The sequence below is a fragment of the Lissotriton helveticus genome, chromosome 2_1, assembly GCF_964261635.1.
Source record: "Lissotriton helveticus chromosome 2_1, aLisHel1.1, whole genome shotgun sequence".
Taxonomy (NCBI): Eukaryota; Metazoa; Chordata; class Amphibia; order Caudata; family Salamandridae; genus Lissotriton; species Lissotriton helveticus.
This window is the reverse complement of record NC_136059.1, coordinates 295,487,436-295,513,887: the sequence shown is the minus strand read 5'-3', so window position 1 is coordinate 295,513,887 and position 26,452 is coordinate 295,487,436. Positions and strand designations below refer to the sequence as shown.

The window sequence follows — 26,452 nt, the reverse complement described above, 5'->3', positions numbered from 1 at the left end:
TACCAAGGGGGTGAGCAGAGGTTATCTAAAGAGTGTTTCCTCCTTACCCTGACTAGAAGCAAGGGTCCCCATTTGGACAGTGGTACCTACCTCTGCAACTAGAGACCCCCAGTTCTAACAGTCACCCTGAAGGGAACGGGTATGCTCAGACGTGAGTTCCGTGCTCTCCACACCACTGCAGTCAAGCTATCCTGGCTGATGACGGCTGATAGCCAGAAACCGGTCCTAGGATGCTTTACTCCGGTCCAGGGAAGATATGGCTAGGCAGTTCGGGCTGGACTGTTCCCATGAGGCACAGGGTCAAGGCTGATTTGCATATGGTCATGTCTGAACTGGGGTGGTGTGGAGTGCAAAAAAAGATGGATGTAGGCCCAGATCTCTGTACTGCGGTGAATGTATGACATTGATCTGCATTCTGTCCATCTACTGTTGTTTTTGCATTTCTCACCCTGAGTGGGACGGGTATGCTCAGATGTGAGTCCGTGCTCTCCACACCACTGGAGTCAAGCTATCCTGGCTGATGACGGCTGATAGCCAGAAACCGTTCCTAGGACGCTTGATTCCGGTCCAGGGAAGACCTGGCTTGGCAGTTCAGGCTGGACTGTTTTTACCATGAGGCACAGGGTCAAGGCTGATTTGCATATGGTCATGTCTGAACTGGGGTGGTGTGGAGTGCAAAAAAACGATGGATTTAGACCCAGATCTCTGTACTAGGGTGAATGTATGACATTGATCTGCATTCTGTCCATCAACTGTTGACTTTGCATTTGTCACCCTGAGTGGGACGGGTATGTCAGATGTGAGTCCCGTGCTCTCCACACCACTGGAGTCAAGCTATCCTGACTGATGACGGCTGATAGCCAGAAACCATTCCTAGGATGCTTGATTCCGGTCCAGGGAAGACCTGGCTTGGCAGTTCGGGCTGGACTGTTCCCATGAGGCACAGGGTCAAGGCTGATTTTCATATGGTCATGTCTGAACTGGGGTGGTGTGGAGTGCAAACAAACGATGGATTTAGGCCCAGATCTCTGTACTGGGGTGAATGTATGACATTGTTCTGCATTCTGTCCATCAACTGTTGTTTTTGCATTGGATGTTTAGGTGGGCACCACATGTGCCCCCCCCCTGGGCCCATAGAGGAGTCCCATGGGGGACAGGGGCCCTGCTAGGGACCCCCAAAGTCCCTTTCCGGTTGCCTTTTTATGGCGGCCGAACCGTCATAAAAAGGCTGTCCGAAAAGGGCCATCATAATCCCTACGGCGGTGCCTCTGCAGGCACCGCCCGCACTGTAGGGATTATTAGCCTGTCTGAGTGGTCAGTCGGTCTAACTGACCAAATAGTAAGGCGGCGGTCAGAACGCTATGCTTGATGTCGGTGGGGATGCCACATACGGCCTGCCGGTGGTGGTCCCACCGACATCTTAATCGGGCCTGAGTGTCTAGTCCTATACTTTTATTTAAAAAATAAGCATATTGAGGGATCCTGTAGTCCTTCTGTCCTACAATATAACCACCAGAAATGTGCTAACATGTTTGATAATAACTTTTAAAGGGAAGGCCAAGACCTAAACTGCTTCATGGTCAGGTAACTGAAAAAGATCAGGCGGTCACGCCACCCAGGTTACCTATCAATAAGGAGAATGGACAACTTGATGACAGATATCATGTTGCTAGTGGGCAAAAAGCTTTGACTGCGGAGGTTCATAGAATACAGCATTAGGATATGTGAAAAACGCCAGACAGCCAATTCTGATGGTGGCTTTGGGAGCCCAGCCTGATTTTGGCATAGGCTGTTTGGCACAGTAGAACAAGTCACTTACCTTTGGTAACATATTATCTGGTAGAGACACAGTCTAGCTGCGGATTCCTTAACTGTGAATTCCTCACAAGCATCAGATTTGATTCGGAAATTTTCAGCGCTGCGCCGGGGGGGGGTGGCATCGTACGGCTCCGTGATGAAGTCTACTTCGGTTATAACATTAGTGGAGTCATTCAAGTCTCCTCCAGCGCACGGATGTCAGTTTCTTCTGTGAAACTTTCTGCGCCAGAACGCAGAGCCACTATAGAAACTGGGTGTGGAAACAGCGCGCCAAAAAGATAAAAAAATCCTTGAAACAAAAATTATAATGTAACAATAAATGGTATGATACCAGACAAAGACTCTAAGGAAAAGACCTTAAATAAAACGACGAAACACAAGCTACCAGAAACCTTGTCCTCTGGCATATAAACCATCTTTGCAAAGGAAACACCTCTCACTTTACTGACCACTCACATATGGAAATGAATGGTATGATAAAACCAAGACAAGACCTATGAGACAGGACCAAACGGTTCCTTCTGTCTTACCACTGCATGAGACATTGATCACCGGTGTATAAAATCAGTGCTAAAAGGGGAATAATACCAACATTATAGGTTGTTCAAGAATAATGAAGCAATGATAAACAAAGGGTATAGTTATACAAAGTCAACATAAAGGAGTAAGACCCAGTGGTCCATTGAATCACACAATCACGTGAAACAATGATCACTGGTATACAAAACTAGTACTGAAAAAGGGTATAACCTTTACACTATGGATTATTCGCAGTCCAAGGAGGACAGGTGGGGCATTAAGGTATCTGCGGATAGACTGGGTCTCTATCAGATAATACATTACCGAAGGTAAGCAACTTGTTCATCTGATAGACATCTAGCCTCAGATTCCAAAACTTTTAATTAAATACTATAGCTTAACCCACAGGAGGAGGGTCTGCGAACTAAACCTACGAAAGTTCTCAATGAGAACCAGCCAGTCGCAATCAACAATCGACCAGATATGTGTATGAAAACGAGCTTGGGCTCTTTATAAAAACCGTGGCAACGACCACAAAGTATGTAAATAAGAAACTGCTCCCCAGGCACAGGAAACACCAAGCCTTAAGGGAAGTAGGATAATATCCTATGAAAAGACATCTGACAACAGTCAGACATTATCATATAACCCCAAGGCTAAATGAATTCCAGATGCAGAGGGACAAAAGGCAGGCAAAATGAATGCCATGCAAACTGCATTCTCTACAACAGCAAAGAAATTCTTGAAGGAAACCTGCCGCAACAATATCCGAAAAGGACTTCCAAGACCCATTCCATTAACATCAAGATGAATTAACTTATTCATCGCAAGGTCTGAAGGATGAATTCATGAACCAAGAAAGAGGACTTACAACCTAGGCAAGGAATAACCAAGTCTTAATCCATCCCTGGAATAAAGAACCCTTTTAGACAAAATGACCATTCAAAGGCTTACATAATGCAAAAGTCTTGTAGAGATGGAAAGACAATCAAACAGAAATTAACCTGGTATAATATTATATCACACACCAAAAACTAACGGTGAAGAGAGAAGCAAATCGTTTCTCACAAGTAAAAATCTAGCTTTTTTTTTTTTATAAATGAGGATACATTTCCTTACTACCATATAAATGGTTGAACTACATATAATCATGTGAAACACACACAAATCGACAGAATTGAAAAACTAGCTCCAAGGTACCATACGATCTAGCATTGAAAAAGATATGGCACCCGCAACAAACACTGCGGGTGACTTGGCATTAAGATAATGCAGTCTGCCAAAGGTGTCTTGGTATCTTAATAGGTCAGTACTACCTAAAAGAAAATATATAGGAAAATAAACCCTTACCAGTAGCCAGTCTTTATGACCACACTTGACCTGAAACAATTAACGAATAAACCCCGCAATCAACGGAGGAATAAACACCTCAAAAGGAGGGAACTTAAAGCTGTGTTTCTTCACATCTCCAAGATATTACTTGCTGAAATAAAGCAAGAAGTTGCCAAAAGAAAACTGTAATCTAAGAAACTGAATTTCTAGTGAAATAACCAAACTGGTCCTGCACCAACAAAGACCCCAGGTAATCGTCTTCACATAAGAACCATAACATTAAATCTCTTGAGTGAGGATCCCCACAGCAGAGATAACCTAAATCTCTACCACTGGGAGGAAAAAATCTCATGAAGTGTCTCATAGAAAGACAACCTGTCACCGATATAACAAATAACCCCTGCTAAGATAGGAACACCACAACCAATGATGTTACACTGCAAAACGCATATCATACTACAGTTTTGAGTCGCATCACAAACAAGGAGAAGTCTTGTATGGAAACAATTCCTCTACCAAGACAAAACAAGTAAAGAGGGCTAAGGGTCTGTACCACCCAGTCTGTCCCATGACCTACGCAAAGCCGTGTCTGCAGAGGCACCAAACAATGGAACGCCATTAAACAGCATGTCTATTAATACTGACTGGACTGCCTCTGTAAATCCAGTAGTACGAAGCCATGCTTGCCACCGAAGACACCATGGCTCGTCCATTAGAATTAGTGGTGTCCATTCTACACCTAATGATCAACCTTGCCATCTGCCCACCATCCGAAATCAATTGACTCAATTTGTCCCTACTAGTCTCTAGAAACAATGGAAATAGCTGTGCAAACTGATCGCATAAGGCATGAGAAACACATCCTAGGACGCTAGTTGTATTAAGGGAATGTAACGCAGCACTGGTGGAGGAAAACATACATTTTCCAAAAGAGTCTTGCTTTTAGGAATCTTTGTCAGCTGGAGTATGAGGAAGACTATCCACATCATGGGAAGCTGTAGCTGCCTGAACCACAAAACTATGGTGGGCAGGTTGGCGAAGAAGACAACCAGATTCATCGAGAGCAGGGTGGTGATTGTGAGCCACAGCGCAGTCCACAGGCACACCAGTATCAGGCGTAGCTCATACCCCCTGTAATATCTCATATAGTGCCTCACTAAAGGGTAGCACTGGTTCAATCCCTGACTGACCTAGATGAAGAATCTCAATGAGGGAGTATGTAGATTTATCCACTGTAGGCTGAATCAAATGTAAAACATCCGCCACCCTTCTTTGCACATCCGCCATGGAAGAGCTGGCCTCCGAGGCAAGGCCGGGAGGAGATAGAAGGCTAGAAGCAAGGGAAGACTCTAACCCACTTACTTCGCCTAATTCTGAAATCCAGCTATCTATCATAGGAGTGGGTTCACAGGTTGCACCAAAGAAACCTCTTCCTCATTTCCTTCCATCGATCACAAAGCACCCTGAATTACCGGTTCCGCAAACAATACTAATCGACGCCGACACAGCGCTGTATCGACGTCTGGATCAGGATCAGAAAATGGAAGGGCATAGTTTGACGCCGATGGATCATGGACAGAATTAGTAGAGGGGATTTCGGCGCCTCAAGACTCTCTCCTGGGTCGTGCATCGACTCCATTCGGCACCGCCAGAACACTTTCCTGAGGAACAACTGACGTCGCACCAGAGCCAGTCGGCGCCACAGGTGTGATCCCCGGAGGGCGGTGCACAGGCGTCCTTAGGGGCCTGACTGCAGTCGAGGATGAAACTGCTGGCAAAGACGCATTTATTGACGCCTGGGGAGAATTCAAAGTTAAGGAATCTGCGGCTCGATGTCTCTATCAGACAGCATAGTTTTATCAGCTGAAAGAGGTTTTTAGAGCCTCATAAAGGGAACCAAGAAGTAGAGGGAGTACAATCCTGTTTCAAGGGCACTATTTCCAAAGTCCTCTTTTATAACAGTATCGAACTCCAAGATCGAGGCTGGTTCCGGACAGCATTTCATTGCAGAAGATATGTGGTACCAGTGGAAGAGAATAGCCTTTGCAAACAAGTTGGAGCTATCTAGCCATCTGTAGTGATTGTTAGTTACAGTGGAGGCTGAAAAAAAAGAAACACTTACCTTGCATGTCCTGCGTACCGGACCTCTTCTTTCTGGAGTGCGGGGCTGCATGCACGAGCAAATTCCCGTGCTTAATCCTGGTGCTGCTCACATGCAGCATGTGAGCAGAGCCCTGATTGGAGGGAGCGGCCTCACTCGGCGCTCCCCAACATACTACAGGCCTGCAGGTCTTAAGACAGCTGGGCTGAGATGTTTAAATTGCATATGTCTGGCTGGCTGGCTGGCCCAATACGGCCGGCCAAAGAGACATGCGCACTTTAAACAGCGCAAAGAGCCCTCTGCTCACCACTCCTCTCTGCTGTCACTCAGCAGGCCCGGCCTGTCCTGATGCTCGGTTCAGGACGGTACATTGAAAAATAAAATGGTAATGAATTATAATTTTATTTTTCATCTTGGGGGGTTTTGGAGGTATTTAAGTGGGGTGATGCTCCTCCACTTCAACGGCAGAGCTGCCCCTGGTTAGTGGGAACCCCACCTCCTACTAGACACTGGTGGTGGAGGGAGGAGTAATTACTCAAAGAAAAGGGACCCCTGCATGTGGATAACTTGCTGAACTATTACATTTGAGTTGCGGGCATATAGCTGAACAATCGTGACTAAATCTTAACTACATATATAATAAATGTAATACAAACAGACAAAAACTCATTTTATATTCACAATAGCAAAAATGGAATATGCAATTGATAAGAAAGCTAAAATATCATTAGACGACATACAGTTGTTCAGTCGTCTTTTATGATAATTCAAACTAAATTTAATTTCATAAACTTACAATTGAACAATTTGATATAGGTACAAAGAGCTAATCATTCTCAAGTGAACATGATGTTCTCTATTACCGATAATGTTAATTGAATATAGACAATAGGTGAAAACTATACATATCATATTATGGAAGGCGTGAAGATGTAAGGAGGAGTAATCAGAGCAGTTTTGAGGCAGCAGATCCAGTGGAACATGCGGGGGACTGAAGCTGCTGCTGGCATTCCTCAGGTCCACCTCTCCTTAGAACCAGTGAAACTGCTATGACGTCTGGACTGGCTGGGGAAGTTGCATTTGCCTTCAAGGTTATTCCCTGACAAAGAGCAAAGCCACAGAAATGAGGGCATTGTTGGTGACCATTTGAGTGCATGGAAGTGCAGAAGAAGCAAGCCAAGGAGTTGTGGTCGGGCCCCAGATACCGCATCTTTGGACAGTGCGGTTAGGGTTTAAACCCTAGAACCTTAGAAGGTGACATCTGACCGAGTCGCTGTTGAAATCTCTGAGGAAATTCATTGGTACTGGAGAAGAGCTACAGACCAACGTCAGTAAGAATAGGAAAAATAGGAACTGATGTCAGCGACTACAATATATAGTTGAATAAAAGAGTTGCCTAGGAGCACAGGAGAGCTACTGCTTAGGCGCAATGGTTTCCTGATCCAATCCGATGCTTTTATTCATTATGTAATGCATCAGAAATAAGTAGTATCCATAGGAACGATCAGTCACCCTGGACCAACTTGCTTTTATTTCATCAAAGTAGTTAGAAGTGGCCAAAAGCGGCACACAAAATAAAATTAGGTCATAAACAAATAAAGAAAAACACAAGAAAGTAAAAACATTGCATTTATCAGGCAGATCAAAAGTCACCCTGCAGGGTGTTGTGCAAATTGCGTTAATTGGATGAAGTGCAGAAAAAGAGCTGCAGATGACACTGTAAAGAATTTTGTGAATAATTGCAGGTCAGGTGTGCTAAAATGAGACATTTAAATAATCTGGGCCCTTATATAGCAATGCATTTTCCCACGGGATGGATAAAACCATTTGAGACATCACGGTCCTAATCCCGGACTTTCTTTGTGAACTTTCCTTGTGAAGTCCCCTCGTCTGCGCGCAGATAGCCGGTATTTATTCGAGGGTTGGAGATGAAGGGGTTGACAATTATCTTGCTTTATAATAACCGTGATGCCCCTTCGCCCCGTCCCCTCTCAAAAAACAGATTAATGATGAAATACAGAAAGCCGAGGGTTCTTTGTAGAAATACTGTTCTGTGGAGAGAGGGTAGCTTTGGTGATCTTGTGGCCTTTCAGTCTATTTTCCAATCCATCAGAACGAGTTGTCACATACAGAGTCCTCTACAATAAAAACACTTTATCAGGGCTGGAGAGGATAAATATAAAAGAAGGATGAAGTGACTGCTGGAAATAGGAGATAAGATAAGAAGTGCCAGAGTTCACACATTACTTGGTCTATTTTGAGCTGACAGATACCAGCGGCTGACACAAAGTGAGGGCCATAGTCCAACAAAAACGGCAAGCTCCGGAACCTTCAAGAGACATACTTTTTGTATCAAGTAAAACCTTCATTATGCCCATTTCTTCGATTTTTCATCTGAAATCCTTAGACCGAGGAGTTGTTGGTGCAGCACATTCAACTTTTTGGAATTGTAAAGGCTTTTGGTTGGCTCAGAGCTCACATAACAGAGAGAGTCCAGTAAGTATCCACTCAAGACTATACACATTTAAAAGTACCAAAGAACCAATAACAACTTGCTGTGAAGTGGCTTCAGGTCCCGAGCTAGGGCGAACAAAACAACTGAATAAACACACGAATATTGTTTATTGGTTCAATAGACAAAAAATTCAAAATGTGGCGAATGTCCTTTTGGGACTCTGGGACTCCTCTCTAGAACATCAGACTAGAGGGGATAAAATGATAATGTGGCTTTGTATTGGAGCAGCTAAGATTACTTTGGCAGCCGCCTGGAAAAGGAGAGAGGGGCCGGCCATCTCCCTCTGGCACTCCCGCCAAAGGAAATTACTTAGCCTGGAACGTATGTCAGACATTTTCAGAGATAACTGTAAGAACTTTGCGTTCAAATGGGGTCCCCTGGTCTCCTTTCTCTCACGGGCCTCCCATCGGCCGTCTGCCCTTCCACCATTAGGGCCCTTCATTTTTTTCAATTTTGAGTAGACTCCAATATCGTAGGTTGATACAACTCCCTGCATGTTGCCACCACCACAGTAGGGGAGGGGGTGGGTACCAGGGAGGGTTTATTCTTTTTTTTTAGTTTTCATTAAGTTTACTCTCGAGTGGGGAGGGTTGTGTTATGACAGTATATTCACTGTGGGTAGCGCCTCCCAGCAGGGAGGCTTAGAAAAATGAATCCGGCAGAAAGAAGATGAGTCTCACCTAGAGCTACTGTTAGCATTCTTTACTTGAAAGACTGAACCCTAAGCCCCGTTAGTATTAGAAGCTGTACCTTCCAGTTAAGCCACTCTCTGTAGCAGGGGTTGAATTTAAGCTGGATACTACATCATGTCAAATCATCTGTTTTTTTGCCAGAGAATGCTTCTCCCCTGCGAGGAAAGTTGTGCGGGTAATGTTTCAGATTACTTGTTGAAAATTCAATAAAAATATCATTGACAAAAAAAAATGCTAAATGTGAAAGTTAAGTTAAAAGTCAAAAGTAAGCCAGTATATGAGCAGACGATCACAAGATATAACAAGGTCAGATGCTTTTTAGGTTGTCCGTTCCCCCAGACACAGAGCAAAGCAGCACTGGTTTGACCAGTGTGCAGATTTTTGGACTTGGGACCTTTTTAGATGGTAGAGTCTAGTTCACAGAGAGAGGAGTTGGGAAGGTCGGTGAGGAATCTGCTTTTTGATAGAACATTCACCAGAAAGAGTGTTAACGAAGGTAAGGAACTTGTTTTTCTGAGGCACACTTCTAACTGCAGATTGATGAACTTGTGAATAGATACTAAAGCAGTACCTCCAAGCCGGTGGGTATGTGAACTGGGTCAGATAAAACAATTCCTGCAGCACAGAGTGGGCACAGACTTGATTATCCAGACAGTTGTGATTCCTGAACGTGTGATTCCTGACGTGTGAACATGTAGCAGTCTGGCTGATGTTCCGCACAGGCACTCCCCGCATGACAATGCCACGGTAGCAGCCTTGGCTCTGATGGAATGAGGAAGCAAGTCCTCGTGGAGCTGCTTTTAGTGCATAGGCGATTTTGAGGTAGAGAACGACCCAGCACGAGATTGTCCTTTTTTGCTTTACCTTTCCTTTCTACACCACAGCGAATCCAGCAAAGAACAGTTCGTCCACACAATGCCCATTAGTACTATCAATCTAGAAACTTAGAGCTCTTCTAGTATCAAGGAGGTGGAGCCTCTTCCTTAGAAGGATTAAGTGAAGTAAAGAATGGCGGAAGGATGATCGTTTGCACAACTTGAAAATAGGTGATCACTTTTGGCAGAAAATAAACTTGCATCCTCAGCACCAGCAGTCTGGAAAGGATGCTGTGTACAGTGGGTTGACAGACAAAGCTTGTAGCTCACTCACACATCGTGCCAATGTGATGGTGATAAGGAAAACCATCTTGAGAGTGAAGACCCATAATGGACAGCTGTGTGGCAGCTCAAAAGGAGTACACATCATGAAAATGAGGACTAAATTCAAGTCCCACAATCGTGACTAAATATTAACTACATAAAAAATAAAAATGAATACAAACATAGACAAAAACTCATATTTTATATTAAAAATAGCACAAATGTAATATCCATAAAGTTGTTTAGTCGCCTTTTATAATAATTCAAACTAAATTTAATTTCATAAACATACAATTGAAGAATATGATATAGGTACAATCAGCTAAACATATTCTCAAGTGAAGGTGGGAACGAATGAAGCAAACTGTTCAAAAGACACATCACAAATGGTGATTTAAATAAGGAGGTCTGATCCGTCAACCACAAAAAAGCAGAATAACCCTTAACTGTGCCCAAAGCAAGTCCTTCTAGGATAGGGACAACACAAAGAGCCAGGTTAGCCCTAAAAAGCAATACTTTGGACAGTTTAGCTTGCAGTGGGTCGATCTACCGGATACCACACCAAACAACAACTTTGCCCCAATGCCAGGTGTATACTGATTTCGTGGAGGGAAGCCTGGTAGCTAAGAAGACATCAACGAATTTAAGAGGAAGACCAACTGTTGCATTTCAATGTCCAAGCATGGAGATCAAGATTGCACAGACCTGGGTGCAACACCCTGCCCTGCAGCTGCAACAGAAGATCCTCCTGAAGCAGCAGCCAGATCGAAGGACAGATACTCGTCCCTAGTAGTTTAGTGTACCACACTCTCCTTGCCCAGTCTGGTGCCACCAGGTTAACTTGAGCCAAGTAATTTCTGATCTTCTTTAAAGCTTGGGACAGAAGTAGCGGCGGGAAGGCATACTGCAGTCCTGCGATCCACTGTAGGTGGAACACGCCTCTGAGAGAGGGCCATCTTGGAAATTCAAGCACTCAAAGTTGATGCCAGTGCGCGTTCTCAGCCTCAATGAACAGGAGCATCTGTGAAGGAGTCAGGTGAGACTTCAGCACGTTGATAGTGAACCCCAACGATGGTATCAGGTTCACCACAGCATGGAGAGAGGTGATGACTGCCTGGGGTGAGCCTGTATCCAACAGTTAGTCATTGAAGTAGGAAGAAGCCTAGCACTTCTGACCTCTGAAGATGAGCTGCAACCACCCCATTACTTTCATGAACACCTGAGGGGCACCGGTGAGACCAAAGGGGAGCACTGCAAACTGAAAATGAAACACACAACATTGGTGGGCCTCCTGGACAGGGATGTGGAAATACGCTGCAGGTCTAGCCCTACCATCAAGTCTCCAGGATCAAAGGCAGAAAAGACATGGGCCAGGGTTACCATATTGAATCTGTCATTTTGAAGAAAAGCATTGAGAGGGCAAAGGTCTAAAATAGGACAAAGGCCTCTGCCCTTTAGCGGCATCAGGAAGTAGCAGGAAAAAAGGCCAGTGCCTGCTTCCTGTGGTAAGACTCTCTCTATGGCTGGAAATGCCTAAACTTCCTGCTGCAACACATACATATGGTTCTCTGTCAGTCATCTAAAGGGTGGTGGAAGGCGGAGTGAAGATGAATGGAGGGGCAGAGCCCCATTGGACAATTTGCAAGATGCACTAGTCTGAAGTAACTGCTTGCCACCCTCGGAGAAAATGCTTTATCCTGCCTCTGATATGGTGGCTGTGGGTCTGGAAGAACACAATAAAGAGGCAGAGCACAGGGCTCCTTGCTGTCAATGTGATCTGTGGGATGAGCTGCCTCAGCCACGAAATGGCTCGGACGCTTAGTAGGCTTGATGTGTAGGCTGGTACTAACTGCATTGAAAGCCACGGATGGGGGCAAACTGTTGGTGTCTAATTGGGGCAGACAGACCCCAAGAGCCAGCTGTGGCCCTGCTATCTCTAAATCTCTCATGAACCCAGTCAACATTTTTGCCTCATAGGTGAGAGCTGTTGAAGTGCACACCCATAAGTAAAGATTGAATATCCTCAGAGAAGAAGGTAGACCGCATCCAGGCGGTTTAAGTGCTACAATGGTGCCTATTGCCCGGCCTAGGCAATCAGTAGTACTCATTCCACAGCATATCACAACCATCCTGAATAGCCTGCGTGAGAGATACCCAAAGATCCTTGGTTATGGCAGACAAAACCTGGGTCACTGAATCCCAAAGTGCATGGGAGTAGCTGCCTAGGAGATAGCTGGTATTGCACAGCAAGCCTGGTGGAGGAAAACATGCACTTGCCAAAGCAGTCAATGAGCTTTGATTCCCTGGTCCAGTGGAATTGTGGGAAAGGCATTTGGATTAATTGTATAGGCAGATGCTTAAACCACCAAATTTTCGGGGGTTGGGGGTTGCAGCAGAAAAGCGGGGTCGTTTGGAGCTGGGAGATGAGTCGAACAATTTGCTGATTTACCAAAGGCTCCGAGCATGGCATACATCAGGGTCTCATTAAATGGTAGTAGAGGCACTATGTGATCTTAACCTGGTTAAAGGACCTAAGTCAGGACATTTGACTTTAGCTTCATGGTTGGAAGCGGGAGGTCACCTATTTCAAGTGCCCTCTGCATCACCACCATGAAAGAAGCCCTTTCTTCAGTAGAGGAGCCAGTATGAGAGACCAATCAGGAGAAGTGCCCAGACCATTAGCATCTTGTAATTCCTCATACCATTGTATTGAGATATGCACTCATCCCCTTCATCATTGTTTGGGTGTGTCCCAAAAGAGACTGTGGAGAGCTTGAACCCTTCCTTGAGGTCAGGAAAATATGACAGTCTTATGGATTGTCAGAAGGCTCCACCCCTGCGTGATCAGGGCGCGGGCTCAGTTGAGACCGGCTCAGAGACAGAGAGCACAACTGGTTGTGTCTCTTCCTCTGGCACCTTCAGCATCCACATCGGTGTTAATACTCGAGGGACCAGAGCAGGTCGTAATGCGGGGACTGAAGTCAATGAGGAACCCACACAGCAGGTTCTGATGGTCCAGCTGGGCCTAAGGGCGACCCCTTTGTCAGGACTCCAGTTTGAGGTCCTCCCAGTTCCTTGGGGCCCAGAAGCATGATAGGGGTAGATAGCAGGGTGTCAATAAAAAACACAGCATGGCTTCACGAAATTCCTCTATCCGCTGTGATGTTGCTTATGGGTCTGTAAATTCAAGCTGCTCAGAGCAGGGGTCGGAATTGGCTCTGAATGATTACATGTATGGGAGTGAGACCAACAGGCACATTGATGCCCTGGTGCCGTCTGTAGAGTTCAAGAATAATGAGAAGGGGTCCAGCCCCTTTCAGTCTTCTTGCATTTCTTTTTTAGATTTACCAGGTGATTGACTGCGATGATGATCTGCCTTGGGAACAACTTCACGAGCAGGAAGAGTACCTTCCTTTCAATCTTAACCAGTCACAGCATGGTGTTATCCTATGTTTGGGGACTTGAAGCTTCGCCTTTGTGCTTTCGTATGGCGTTCAGGTTAATCTGGGCGTATTTGCTAAAGGCCTTGCAGTTATAGTTTGAATTCAAGCACCAAAGCATTTCTTATGGGGATATGTCACAGACATATGTTTGAAACAGACTTTAGTGCATTTGAATCCTGTGGTCTTAGGATGTGACATTTTCCTTTCACACTGGTATATTCGATTTTTCTGAGAGAAATGTGTCACCAGGTCTGGTGGCACAGAAAGAAAAGAACTGACATTGAGCATGGGTGGTGCTTACTATGGCGTCATTTCTGGCGTAGGACTATGTTGACGTGGAGACACACAACATCACCTGCCAGCGTATACGGATACTGCTATAAAGTTGCTGGATCCAGTATAACACCTGGGGAATGTTCAGAAGGTGAGGAGCCTGCTGTTAGAAGTATCAATCCAAAACACATATCTCAACCTTTTAAAACAATCCCATGTACATTCTGAAATGTTTGATACTTATGAGTTTGATATGGTTGACAAGCTTTCAGAGAATGAGAGCAAGGAAGCCAAAGGCCATACAAGATTCTATCTTCAGGCATGTTTGCTTTGTTCTGTTACAGCCTGAGAAAGAAATCAGAGCTGAACACACATAGAAGCTTTTGAAAACACCCACAGAAGTGGTGAGATTTGATTTTAAAAAGTGCAGTGAGGAGTTAGAGCTGCCTTTCTAGGGGCGTGGCTTACGCGCCGGCGGGTGATGGCGCTTCTCCCGTGAGCTCCGGACATACGCGGGACTCTTCACTGTTCTTCTGCTGTTTTCCCCGCACACGAAGTCTGGCAAACGGCTTCAATACACGGCGGAACATGGTCCCCGTGTCTTACGAGCATCAGCGGCGCTCGTAATTGCCGCTTTGCTATCTTTGGCTGCCGTCTCTTCTCCACTTGACACGGGACGCGGGCGGCCGCCATTTTGAGCCGCCGCGCTCGCGTCCCGTTTTCTGACATTTTCGCCGCCCCAATGGCCCGTCTCCTGCAATGACTGCTCATCCTGGGACAAGGTATGTGCCAAGGTATGCACCTCCTGCTACCATCACGTTTTTCTGACTTTTACCGCCAAAGCTCTCCTCAAGACCTCTACTCCTATTCATAATACATCGTGGCGGCCATTTTGAGGTGCTCCTTGCGCATTACCTCATACCTTCCTTTCCTATGATGTTAACCCTTCATGGTACGGTTAATACTTACCTTGGGACCCGTATTTCATGAACGCTTTGCTGTCTCCTTGCTACTGTATTCATGAATGGTGTCTTTGGCTTCGCATGAACCTGATTTTTGCTGCATCTCGACGCATATTGTATAGTTTTGCAGTATTGCTTCTCCACTGCCACATGGTACCTTATACGTGACCTCTTCTTTCCAGTACTTCGTATACCTCGGCGCATAGGGTCTCAACAAAGCGATTGTTGCGGTGTGACTTTCCTTCCTGTGGGCCCCCCAGTTTGCCCCTCTGTTGGCATCATGTCGCAGAACGCAGTCCACGCGAGAGCGTCTGTCACCGGTACCACACCGAAACGCCATAAAAATGACCCTCCATCTCCAATCCGCTCCTCTCAGAACCCTGTGCTGGATTCCATTTTAGAAGAGGTACGTGGCCTCCAACCTTTCATGGTGGCAACTAATGAGAAGCTCAAGCAGATAGAAGACAGATGGGTCGTCATGGAGAATACAGTCCTGCAACTAGAACAACGCATTAGTGACGTCCAGGATCTCTCTACAAAAATTCCTATTCTTGAAAAGGAGATACAGCTGTTGAAACTTCACACAGAGGACCTTGAAAATCGTAACAGGCGGAATAACCTCCGTATTTATGGTGTTCCGGAGTCCCTTGGGGAGGGTGATATGGTGTCCTTCATCCGCAAATTCCTCTACGAACTTTTGGAACTCCAACCTGAATCTACTCCCCTAAATATACAGCGTGCTCATCGTTTGGGACGTCCAACATCTAACCCGGCCAAACCCAGAGGCATTATCCTACTTTTCCTGGAATTCACTGAATTGATGACTGTTCTTAAAGCTGCAAGAGCGAAACGTCGCCTTATTTGGTCGGGCCACTACATCTTCATAGCCCAGGATTTATCGAATGCCACGAATGCACGCCGCAAGGAGTTCCTTAATCTGCGTCCACGTATGAGGGAATTAAGCATTCAATATGGAATTCTTCATCCTTGTCTCTGCAGAATAACGCACAATGGTCGTTCCCGTACCTTTGAGGATCCGCAGAAGCTTCGAGAGTTTCTACAAACCGTCTCTACTTCCACGATGGACACTAATGACTGAAAATAACTCTTTTCTACATTCTGCCCTCACATTTCATCTGTCATGACGACTGTTGTGGCCTTGTCTAGATCTCTTTCGTGTCATTTTTTACTATGACTTCTCTTCTTCTTGATTGTATCCTATCTATATTCCCGCGTTGTCCTCGCTCTGTGGGGTGGGCGCCCGCGTTGGCGTCTCCATGCTCCTACTTTCTAAACATTCTCTTTTTTCTCAGATCTGGCGTCTTTGCCTTGATCTGTTTCTTATCCTTTTCCTTCTTTTTCTTTCCTTTCTTTTTCTTCTTCTTTTCACAGGCCATTCATGTTTATCCCTCGCTCATTTATGTTCCGTTCTCTTCTTTGTGTTACTTATTTCCTTTCTTATTGATAAATCCAGTATTCCTCATTGTTCCTCCTCGCTCTTCCCAATGACCGTGATGCTTCCTTGTCTATTGTTTCTCTATATTTACCCGATTAGTATTGCCTTTGTTTCTATTTCGTATTTGACTGTCATTTTTAACATGTTTGTCTCCATTGTCTCTCCTTATAGCTCCTTACCTGCAGTGTTTTGGACCCAGTTGTTACCCTCCTCCCTTGCCTTCCGTCATGTGTAACTTTGTAACGTGGAATGTTCGTGGTCTCGGCAACCCTGTTAAACGTCAAAAGGTATTGTCCCATTTATCCAAGTTAAATGCTCAGGTTGCTTTTCTCCAAGAAACGCATTGTACAGATGTCGAATCGTTGAAACTTAAGAGGGCATGGGTGGGTCAAGTTGTTTTTTCTCCTGCTATTGATAAAAAAGGTGGTGTTGCTATATTGTTTCGTAAAGGTTTGGATGTCCAAATTCTATCTTCTCAATCGGATGTTGAAGGTCGTTGGGTTATGTCAAAAGTGACTATACAAAACAGAACTATGGTGCTCCTTAATATTTATGGTCCTGTCCGACCAGACCCTAAATTTTGGACTGATGTCAAAATCCTCATTTCCTCCATTGACTGCCCTAACATTGTCTTGGCGGGCGACCTTAACCAATGGTTAGACCCCTTTTCAGATAGACTATCCTCCTCCAAATTCCAACCTGATAAGACACACAAGTCCTTCCAATCAGCCATTGCTTCACGTCCCCTCTTCGATGTGTGGAAAACATGTAATCCAAACTTACTCGACTATACATTCTACTCCAATGTTCACCACACTAGGTCCAGAATTGATTATATTCTAGTCAGCAAATCCCTTCTCCCTGCGATTCAGACATCTGAAATTGGTTCTATTTTTCTTTCGGATCATGCACCTGTTTATGCCACTTTTGACCTGGCCCAAACCTCCTCCTCTTTCAATCGTTGGAAATTTAATACTTTCCTTCTCTCCGATTCTGTATTTATGTCTAAAGTTAAAGATTTCATTTCTGAATACTTCTCCCTCAATTTACCCCAAGACACATCAGTTTCAAATAATTGGGATGCTTTTAAAGCGGCTTTACGAGGTTTCACAATCTCTTATGTATCCAGGAAAAAGAAACTCAATCGTGACAAATACACCACCCAACTTTCCAACATTAAAACCCTAGAACATTCTTACTTCTCGTCCAAGAATCCTGACGTCCTCCTCCAACTTATCAAAGCTAAATCTGAACTCAATCAAATTGCCACAGTTGAAGCTTGCAACACCCTCTTGAAGGTTAAATCTAAATTTCATGGGGGTCAGAAAAAAGCGGGGAAAATGCTAGCAAACTATCTCAAAATTAAATCTGAACGAAAATCAATTGGCTCTATTCTCAATGAAGTAACCAATACAACGGTTTCCTCTGATGAGGATATTGCACAAGTCTTTCATAACTACTATAAACTCCTGTATACTGATGATACGCACCCTGATGATGATGACCTCTCCCGTTTCTTCCAAGACCTTCCTCCTCCCCCATCTCTCCCTACCGAATTCCATCACCTAGAGTCTGACATTACCCCTCAGGAAATTCTCAAGGCAATTACCTCCCTCAAGAAAGCGAAAGCCCCTGGTCCAGATGGTCTACCAATTGAATTTTACGCCAACATGCATTCTATTTTTGTACCCCATCTTTTACAACTTTTTAACTCCTTTATTGCAAATGCTAAAGCATCTGGCTCATTTTTGGACGCCCTAATAATCATAATCCCCAAACCTGACAAAGACCACTCCCTGTGTAAAAACTACCGTCCCATCTCCCTTATTAATTATGATTGTAAAATTTTTGCTAAAATTTTAGCGGCCCGCCTCGACTCCCTTATTCCTCTACTAATCTCAACCGATCAAGTTGGCTTTGTGAAAGGCAGACTTGCAGCTGACAATGCCCGTGTTTTTGCCAATATTATTTCCCACAGTAAACGATTCAACGCCCCTCTAGCTGCCCTATCTCTAGACGCTGAGAAAGCATTTGACCGAATTAATTGGAAATTCATGTTTAAAGCATTACAATGGTTTGGGTTTGGTCCCCACTTCATTTCCTTAGTTAAACTACTATATTCTGCTCCCCGTGCTAGTGTTTTTGTTAATAATCAATTCTCGAAATTTTTCCCCTTATCCAGAGGGACAAGACAAGGCTGTCCTCTTTCCCCTTTACTCTTTATTCTTTGTCTTGAACCCTTTCTCATGAAAATCCGCTCCAACCCCCTAATTCAGGGGTTCAAACAGTCCTCGATTGAGACAAAAATTTCGGCTTATGCCGATGATGTCCTGGTCTACATGGCTAATCCTGTTTCTTCCCTTCCTCCATTTTTAGAAGAAGTCCGCTTATACTCCTCTGTTTCTAGTTATAAGCTTAATCTCTCTAAAACGGAGGTCCTACCCCTCAACTCATCCTGTTACCAATACATGTTTGCATCGACTGAGTTTGCATGGTGTCCATCCAAGATCAAATACCTGGGTATTTGGTTCTCCTCTACCTTGCGTGACACACTCAAACTGACCTTTACCTCCCTTACTCAAAAAATTCAATCGCTCCTTCAATTGTGGTCTCCTCTTTTCCTTTCCTGGTGGGGTCGTTTAGACACCATCAAAATGATGATTTCCCCACATATTTTATACACTGTATCCATGCTCCCTGTGAAAATCCCTAAGTTGTTTTTCAATCGGCTGAACTCCATCTGCTCCAAATTTCTGTGGAATAATAAAACACCTCGTATTGCCTTACATAAACTTACACGCCCAAAATCTGAAGGTGGGGTCCGCTTTCCTGATTTCCAATCGTACCATTCTGCCTTTTTAATAAAACAAGCCTTTTCATTGGCGTTCGATTTCAATGATACCCCTCTACCCAGATGGATTGCTGTCGAAAGGTCCTTGTTAAAGGATTTTTCTTTCCAACAATCCCTTTTCATGTCAAATTGTTCATTTTTGACTATACACCCTGTTCTGAAATACTCACATACTCTAATGCACAATATATTCTCGAAAGACTCGTCCCCCCTACAAACTTTTCTTTCCTCTAGCGTATGGTATAACAAATATCTTAAGTGCAAGGGTAAATCTTTCTATTTCAAGTATTGGAAAGAAAAGGATATTATATTTGTGTACCAATTTTTTTCTGAATCATCCATTATTCCATTTGATGTCCTGCAAACTATGTTTGATTTACCTGCACATTTTCGCAAAGAATTTGACATTATTACTTCTGCCATTCTCTCTCACCTATCTACCCTTCCTACTTTTGATATCCTTCCTTCCCTTACTCCTTCCACTCCTTTATATCCTATGTTTACTCAACAAATACCCAAAGCTGCTCTAATTTATAAACTGTTATTAGAGAATGTTGGCATTAGGCCTAAAACTGTTACTGAAATTGTTTGGGAAACTGATTTATCTTTCTCGTTACCTGTTGATGTTTGGGATCGCTTATGGTCTAAACTGTTTAAGACTTCGATTTCTGCTCGTATTACTCAGTCACTTTTTTTTCTTTACCATAGAGCTCTTATTACCCCCGTAAGCATAACAAAATTCTCCCCTTCCTCCTCACCCCTTTGTTGGTCATGTTCCTCTCACTCAGGCACTCTCAAACACCTCTTATTTGATTGCCCATCAGTTCTTACTTTTTGGAACGCAGTTTGGAAATATTGCATGCGTATTTTTCATTTCTCTGAACCATTTTCATCGTTGCATATTTTTTTAGGTTCCCTATCAGATGCTCTGGACTTACATTCGTATAACGCTAAATTGTTTGATCTTCTCATTGCAACTGCTTTCAAAGTAATTTTGTCTTGCTGGAAGGATAACTCTAAATTGTCTGTGCATACATGGTGGAATTTTGTATGTGATGAGCACAGAATTGCAATTGCTTCTTCTTCTTCTGTCGCCTTAAAAATTAAATCTGATCTTACCTGGCTTCCTTTCTCTACCTTCTTATCCTCTTATCCCCCTCCCTAACCTTTCCCTCCTTTTTCTCTCTCTTCCTCTTTTTCTCTTTTCTTTTCTTATCTCTCTTTCTCTCTACTATTTTCTTCCATTTCATATTTTATCTGAACCTTTTTTCATCTCCACTTTTCTTTCATGATTTTCTCATATTGGTTCTGTTCTATGTCATGCTGTTATATTTTGCTGTACTATTTTTCTTAAACAAAATAAAAACCTTATTAAACTGAAAAAAAAAAAAAAAAAAAAAAAAGTGCAGTGAAAACTTACTGTACTCGTCCACTGAGCATGAGCGTGGCATACAAGTACTACAGCTGATGAAATAGAAAAAGTACTTTAACCTCGAGAACGAGGACTGCTGTGTTAATAACTAGTGAAAACATGAGTAATGAAGTTACGTAGTAGGCCAAAAAAAGATTGAGAATTATTCAATGTGAACATGAACCCAGGAGGCTTGTTTCCTCATGGAGCAAAATGTTCAAATAGCCTCATAGGCTGCCATAGCGGACTATACTAACCATTAGAGAGCTCTTATTAGAGGACCTCACTTTTGGGTTGGATCCATAATGTTGGAGTGAGGAATGGGTTATTTACCTCTCTGCAGCGGATTATAAAGCTTTCTTTTTTATAAAGATTCTTTTTATTAAACAAAGAAAAAAAACAAGCTTCAGATCATCATCAATTACATTGTAGCAGTACAGGATGAACATTATCACATCCTATAAAGCTTTATTAACATTAACTAAGACCCATGACAAACAACACAAAGCTTTTATCTGTTTTTGAAACAGGAAAGGCAGTTTTCAAAGTAATATCTTTCGCCATTTCAAAAGATTATAACTTGAGGGGGGGGGGGGGGGGGGGGAAGCTCCATAAAAAATAAAAATCGAGAAACTTCCAGCTGGATTAAAATTATATATATATATATATATATATATATATATATATATATAATTCCACACAAGGTTGCCCCCAAGAAGAAGTCACGCAGGTAAGGGTTACCGCACAGAACGTCCCAGGCGGCATGAGTTGCAGCATGTGGCAGGATTCCCAAAAGCCAAACGCGTTTCGAGCATCCCATGTGCTCTTGATCACTGGCAATACTGACACAAGGCGGGCTGATTCAGAACAAGCTTTATTGAAATAACGAGTCCCGCCCCAGTGGGCGCAGGCATTGTGGTACTTGAAGTCCGCAGAATAATGCCCCCAGACTCAGCATTGGTTTCTCGCCTGGTGAGTGACCTAGAAGTTGATGTTTTCTGGCTTGATAACTCTGCTTATCAATACTAATAACTTAATGGCAGACTAAACAATGAAGGCAAACAGTGGAAAAACAGATATCAGACTGTTTCATTTCAGTCTACAGGACAGCTGCTGGCAAAGAAGATCCAGGAGGTGTTATATCTTGCACAGCTCCCAATTATGCCGATACCTCCTGCTCCTCAGCTTTGTGACTGCTATAATCTTCAGTGAATGCCAAGCATTAAGATACTAATGCATTCCCTAGGTCCCAAAGTTTTATTTTTTGCCAGTTCACTGGCCGAAAGTTTTCTTTCTAAAGCTTGCAAGTTACTGCTCTCGCAGACACTTTTTTTCTCCCTTTCTCGAACCAAAAATACTGGCCCCTGACAGACTCTAGTGGTTCCCTACTTTCCTACTGGGACTCTACATGCTCCTGCTGGTCACTCTCTGTAGCCATTGCTATTACGTTTCGTCCCCACAAAACCAAACAATGTTTTTAAAATGCTAGCGCTCTGCAGAAGATCTGTTAAGCCACAGAGTATAATTATCTTGAAGCATGGCTCAGCGACTCTGGGAAAGCGATTTTACATCTACAAAAAATGAACCCAATAGCTCAGTCAACAATCTACGCTTTAGGAAAACTCCATGAGAAGGTGCAGAGTATGACGACGGTACCAATAAGAAGGGTCATACAATGTAAAATAAGGTCAATAGCGGGGTATGCACAGCAGGCTTTCCCAGGCAAAATGGACAGCTTGCTTGAAAAATCACAATGTCAGGCGTACAAATATATATTCAAGTAACCAAAGCATACACGCAACAGCCTGATTCGTCTGGAGTTAGGCCAGGCGAAGCAAAAATATGAATGTCTGGTAACGCAGGAGAAATACTCCTATCAAGTTTTAAAAGGACCCATTGGAAGCGTAAAGAACATGTTTAAATCCATCTTTGAAGGCACAACTAACCTATGGAAAATACATATGCAAAACGCAGTAGGAATACTTGGCCTGACGACACAAGACTGGGGCTAGGGGGGGTAAGTCATGTGGCAATTAAAAATGCACTTAACAAATTCAGCAGTTATCACGGAAAGCAGACTTATTAAATTATACAGCCAAGGGAGGTCATTCCGGATTGATTACATCATAGAAAGAGCATAGAACATATGCATGTTTGAAGCAAGCACTGGGGGGGAAGTGCTTAGAAGATATTCAATGGGCCAGGCTTGTGGCCCTTTCAATACAATATCTAAATCCCGGATGGAAATCCTTGGCTCCTATAACCAGTTGCAGAATCTGCAAGTACAGAAAGGAGTCCCAGCTGCATTTGGTGTGCTGTTGTCCTGGTCTGCTACCGCTAAGTTAGAAGTTGCTAACACCAATGTGTCACTTTAAAGGGGTTCGGGCATGCAAAGAAACGGTATCTGCTTTGTTCTCTTGCACTGCACCAACAGAATTGGCCAAAGTTGGGAAGTAAATGTCGGATGTGCGAGCTCGGTCCTCTGAACAAGAAGGTTGTGGTTTGCACAGACAATAAGTAAGCACGCAGTGAAGAGACTCACCATGCAGTCCCAATATTAACTTTATTATGCAGTACAAGGCACCTGGGCACTTTAAACTCGAGGCGATTAGAAAGCCGGCGGTTTGTATAGATGCTGCCACCTTCTCTCCATCTTGCCGTATGAGGGCCTCAAGACATCGAACAGACATTGACTTGTAATCAATACTGCTAAAAAGAAACCTTTGTAAGATGAATAAGTAATCTACATAATTTTAATGTGCGATCGTCATAGAATTTTAATTATGCTTTTATCAATGTAAGAAATATTGCAAATGATTTTACGTAATTTGTGCAATAAAAACTTTCATTTACTCATTCACAGAGTTCAAGCAGAGTAATGTTAGAAAAGAAGCAGGAAGAGCTTTTACTGTAAGTCATTTGTCCCTCTGTACTTTATAAGTACCAAAGTACTGCCAAATTAATTAAAAAAAGAAGGGAAAGAAAAGTATTCAGACAGCATCAAATATAACTAGTATTAGAGTATGTTACAAAATCTCTAGGCTCCAACAAAACAAACAAAAAACAGAGGCTTTTTTAGTTTACTCGAATTTGTAAAAACCTTCGGATCCTGCGGGGTCTGGAAAGGAATGTAAAAAACCCACGTGGGATTCCAGCGACCCTCCTTCATTGGCTCAATGAGTCCCACCAGGACACCGGGTCACCACATGTAAAGTCGAAAAATATATAAAAATAAAGCAGCCAACTGATTTCACACTGGCAATTCAGACAGGCTGGGTTTGTCACAAGCAATCCAAAGCCACAATGCCATTTGGAGACATAATAAAGGAGCAGGCCCAGAGCACTGCAATAAAAATATCTATTACTCCCTGTAACACCCAGGATGAAGATATTATCATGGTTCCAAAACTTCTATTGCGCCTCCTACCACTAAGGTCGAAAAATAATCAGTGTGTGAGAATTAGGGATGTGAAACATCTTCAAAGTATTCCCTAGGCTGAGTATCAGATGGACCATCCAGCTGCAGAAGAAAAGGTGGAAACTTCTAATGCAGATGTCTTGCAACAGCAAAAAGAAGAGGAGGATAATGCTTTGGGTATTTTACGACCTACTGCAAAAAATGCTACCAAGTCATCAATTCAGGCAAGACAAACAAACTTGTTTTTGAGAAAGCACGGAAATACAATTGAAGAAGCATGAAAAAGATGTGTCTAAAAAAAAAATGTTTCAACACATAAAAATGTTTCATGAAAAACAGTAGTTCTAAATAGTAATAAAAAAACAAGAGTTAAAACAAAATCAAACTAAAAGAAAATGTGTGAAAAAATCCTGACGTACAAACCCACCGACCTCCCTAAAAAACATGCATCAAATCTCTTCTACATATATCCATAGGTGTTATGCAGATGTAGTCCGGTTGGATAATTTGACATAGCTGGGCAAGGATGAAGCGTTGTAATTAATCCTAGATTGCATATGACCATGTCATTTGCAGAAATTCTGAAGACTAAATTAAGCACTGTAAATGTAGAATATGATCAAACATTCCCAGAAATTCACTGAAAACGCACAAAGGTTAAAGTGATATTATAGTTAGTTATTTAGATAAGCCAAGGTCTTTTTTCCATATCTAACTATAATGTCACTTTAATATTTGTTTTCTTCAGTGAGTTTCTCTGTCTTTTGTTTTTAATGTTAGTTAAGTTCCTAATTTTATACCTAACTAGAACGTCAGGCTAACCTTTGTTGTTTTTTGGTGAGTTTCATTTTTTTTAATGTAGGTTAAGGTTTTATTTCCATACTCAACTATAAGTCACTGTAATATATATATATATATATATATATATATATATATATATATATACACACACACATTGCAGAGGGGCAGCTACATGTTCCATTGAAAAGGCATTTTTTTATTTGACTATAATTTTGCTCTCCAAAGTCAGAGCAGCTTCAAATTCTATCACGTGCTTAGTGTATGCAACCAAGGTCTGACATGCCAATTTTTTTGCAGTTTTGTGCAGGAGAAAAACGTTAAAGACGGAGGCGGTCAAAAAATATGTTTTTTTAATTTTAGGTCACATAGGAAATTTGCTTGCAGTTACTACAAAAGTCATTTAAAGGGTTACATCAAACATAAACTGAAACTTTACTCTAAAAGTGTGCTTTTCATAGTTTGGTTTGAATCTGTTGATTGCTTTTATGAAATAGTATCATTTCAAAAAGGAGGTAACAGGGCTTAAAAGGGCTATACCAATTTTTCAAATATCTTGGCCGTTTAAAACCGTGATTTCCAAAAATTCGATTTTTGTCAATCACATATACATTTTAAATAAATATGACTGGCAGAAAAGAGGAATCTCATCCCCCCACCCCCTTCTTGAAAATCACTATTTTGTACAAGCCTGTGATTTTCCCACCATGGCAAATTAATTTCCACAGCAAATGGGATGAGACACTATTTGAAGTGCCTGATCCCAGGGGAAAAGATACGTTTTCATTAAAGTTACAATCACATAGCTGCCATTTTGATCTGCAAAAAAGCACCTTTTTATCTAGAATTTGCAATTTTAATTTGAATTGTGATTTTTACAAAAATAACTATGGTTGAAAAAAGAGGAGGATGCATAGGAAGGTGCTGCAGGTCTGGCCGGAGGTCAGACCCTATAGTCCAACTCCACTGCAGCAGATAATAAATACACCTAAAGAGTGAATATATAATTCTGCACAATATGCAGCGAGTAATTTAGGGTTAGATTCACAAACACATTTGCAACCTTTAATATATGTTTACAGACAAACCTTCCGTCATTTAGACCTTTATTTAAGCAAATTATATCAAAGTTTTCCACCGGGATAAATGATGTTACTACTGTGATTACGTTGCAGTGTGTGGAGAAATCCACAATATTAAATCCTATTCAAGGACTAAAACTGGAGGAAGGAGGAACAAGGCATAGTTTATTTACCTTGTTTATAAACACCTACAAATATGTACCTTTGTGAGCATTCACAAATTGAAACATGACCCCCACCCACCATAGAAAAGATCATACATTCACTCCAGCCAAGAGCAATGGGAAAGGATCACCCCTGAGAGCAGTAGGGAAAGAGAAATCTGGTTTGCACATCCGACTGCCCTTGTACACTATGTGGAATTCCAAACAGCGGAAAAGACAGTCTAAAAAAGTTTCACGACTACTGCATTATTACGTCTGTAATCGTGCTCCTGGTTGGATTCCAAGTGTACTATTGCAGTTGATTCATGAATTACAAAAAGTTTCATAGTTCGATCAGGTGGAGTCATAAAACGGTCCCCTTACTTTCAAACTGTTCTTTAGGAATCGTGCCATTTGTGTTAAAGTAGTGGTATTACAACAGTATTAGTCTACCTATTCACATTATTTATGTCCCGATGATGCAACTACGAACCTCCTG

At 42.7% G+C, this 26,452-nt stretch overlaps 1 protein-coding gene across 3 annotated transcripts in view; it reads right to left on the bottom strand.

Annotated features, from left to right (window-relative positions):
• The window catches only part of WDR7 (WD repeat domain 7), a 1,349,682-nt gene that overhangs the window by 366,165 nt on the left and 957,065 nt on the right, over window positions 1-26,452 (bottom strand). The gene's annotated exons all lie outside the window — the stretch shown is intronic.